General features: G+C 44.9%; 1 pseudogene; it reads left to right on the plus strand.

Moving 5' to 3' along the window:
- Positions 292-2,398, plus strand: LOC110272104 (annotated as a pseudogene).

Genomic DNA, 2,623 nt, shown 5'->3' on the forward strand with positions numbered 1-2,623 from the left:
CACCTTTACGGCCTCCACGAAGGTCTCGCTTTCCAGGCTCCCAATGTACCCCTTGACACAAGGGAGTTGAGAGAAAACTAGGAAAGTACCTTAGGATCAGGTCTTTAAATTAAGCGACAATATCATTTCTTAATTGAGACTGTCTTGGCAGACCGGTGGAAGGGGTTACTATCGATTTCAATATCGATCTGTCAATCCGTTTCGCCAGACGAAGAGCCCGACAAAGACTAAAGAGATATATGAACCCATACATAAGTCGGCCTTCAGATCCTTCTTCATAATCATTTTGTGATGGAAGGAAGGTATAATGGTATCCTGACCTCGTCAGAGACACTGGCACAGGTAATAAACTGTGCGACTTACTAACCCCTGCATACGCTTGCTTACAGTAAGTTGCTGTTTATTTTTCTTAGAAAGCAGTAAACAGAGGGCTAGATCGTCGGTTTAACTAAATTACCTATTTGGCAACGAGGTATGCTCCTATACAGAGTTCCTTAGTCAGACCACCGGTAGCTATTATTAGTATTATCTTTTGATAGATACTAATAGCCCAAGATTTTTGGACTACCTCTGCCTTCCCTTTTTGTAACATAACCAGGTGCCCCCCTTTTCAATCACTAAAAAAAAAAAAAGACCAATCAAAGCCCTATCTAAGTAAAGCTTCGTCTGTTATTTTTCCGGCCCCAGGGGAGTTTACTCAACCCATTCCCCAGTCTTCCGCACTGCTCAAGTAAGTGTGCGTGTGCGACTCCGTATGAGGACCTCCTTCCCTTCTGCCCCCTCTCCGTTCACACGGTTCTCAAAGCAGAGGAGGCTGGTTGGGCAGCTGGTACCACGAGCCCTCTGTCCCACACATCTATCCAGAAGCAAGTATAGTTCACCGGTTCCACCGAATGCTCCTATCTCTCGGCAAAGATCGTGTGAGTGTGCAGTTATGCTTCGGATGCTTCGCCATAGAATAGATCGACCCAGTTCCCGTTCTTTTCCGGTTCACTCGCTTTATATCTCCAACACACTAGGCTAGGAAGGACGCGGTGGGAAGGAAGCAGCCCTAGCCTCTGTCCGGCCGATCATTCCGCTGGCATCTTGCATTCACGCCTCCGTTTGACTGCCACTCAGGGATGGAGTTGTAGATACGTTAGTCTTAGCGGATCGTTGGCTCCACCTGTTATCTCCTTCTACGACATGCTGTTGTCGTTGCCATATTCCTTATGTAACTAAGTCATCTCTGCCTCGCTGCGGGTCAGCACCTCCGAAAGAAACGGAGGACTTCATTCAGTGAGTCCGCGATCGCCCTATAAATGATCAGAATAAGGTAAAGCTTGAAGATAAGTTTTGTATTCTATTAATTTCTCAGTCCCTCTAGTTGGGTGGGCAACTGGGGGGCATACGGACGCATACATCCCATACGGGAAGAATCTATACTATTATGATGTGAACTCACTCTATCCCTTTATAATGAAGGAATATGATATGCCTGGTGGAACGCCTGTTTGGCATGGTAATTTTCATGGTAAAGACTTGGATAGCTTGTATGGCTTTATTGAAGCATATGTTGAATGCCCCGAGATGCCGTTACACCATACACGGTAGGAAAAAGCTTTTCGGTCATAGGGGAGTTCAGAAAGAATCTCGATGATGAAACATTTTTGTATTTCTACCACTGCCGAAAGCTCCTTCTTGTACGCTAGCACTTTGGTTCGGCTACCTTTTTCGTCGTGTTTGCCGATGGAACATCAAATAAAAAATTGATTGATCTCTTCGATTCATAGCTTGGCAAAAAACCTGAAATCCTACCTTCGATAAAGTGTTCACAAAGCAGAGTGAAAGGCACCCCATCGAGAGAGAGGGACCCAGCCCGGCCTCTTTTGTTGCTCTGGGTTAGCTCTTTTCTTTTGTAGCTCTAGTCAGTGTATAACTCCTATTAAGGAAGCGCGTAGCACTCCGCGATCTCAGGGCTTGGAAGACCCTTCGCCAAAGGGTGTCGTTGCTACTTTTTGCGTGACTACTGATAGTGATGACCCCGCTACCGAATACTGCTGAGACAAAACTTGAGCATTTTCTGCATCGGTGGATGAAGAATCGCGAACATAAGAATTTATGGTTGACCATGTTCCCAGAAAAAAGATACTTTAGAGAAACAACGAGCACGACTAAAGTGGCTATACATACAAATCTATTTAGGGATAGATATGCTTCGATTGGAACTGGAAGTTCCAGAACAGGCAGCTGGTATACCACCATAATGAAACTGCCTTTTCTTTTTTTTATTCGGATAAGATTTTGGTTGGCTTCGTTGGGAGGCTCGCGTAGTTTGTTACGTCAGCTCCAAAAGGATAAATTGCGTTGGAATCGATAAAGTTCCGTGGAATTCATAATTGCATAAAAAAAAAGAAAAGGAGTCTTCAACCCTCTATGAAAAGCTATTAATAAATTTCAAAGGCCGCTGGATTGCCTACCAAATGCAATTGGGGGCATAGGAACGCTACCCGTCCGATCCAAAACACGGCGTAGCAGCCCTGGTGCCAAGCTAAAGACAAGGGTGGTCTACGAGCAGCTGCTCAATCGATTAGTTATGAAATACCATTAACTCTATGTGTGTTATCAATATTTCTACGTGCGA

This window comes from Arachis ipaensis, chromosome B05 (genome assembly GCF_000816755.2).
Source record: "Arachis ipaensis cultivar K30076 chromosome B05, Araip1.1, whole genome shotgun sequence".
In the NCBI taxonomy this organism is placed as follows: Eukaryota; Viridiplantae; Streptophyta; class Magnoliopsida; order Fabales; family Fabaceae; genus Arachis; species Arachis ipaensis.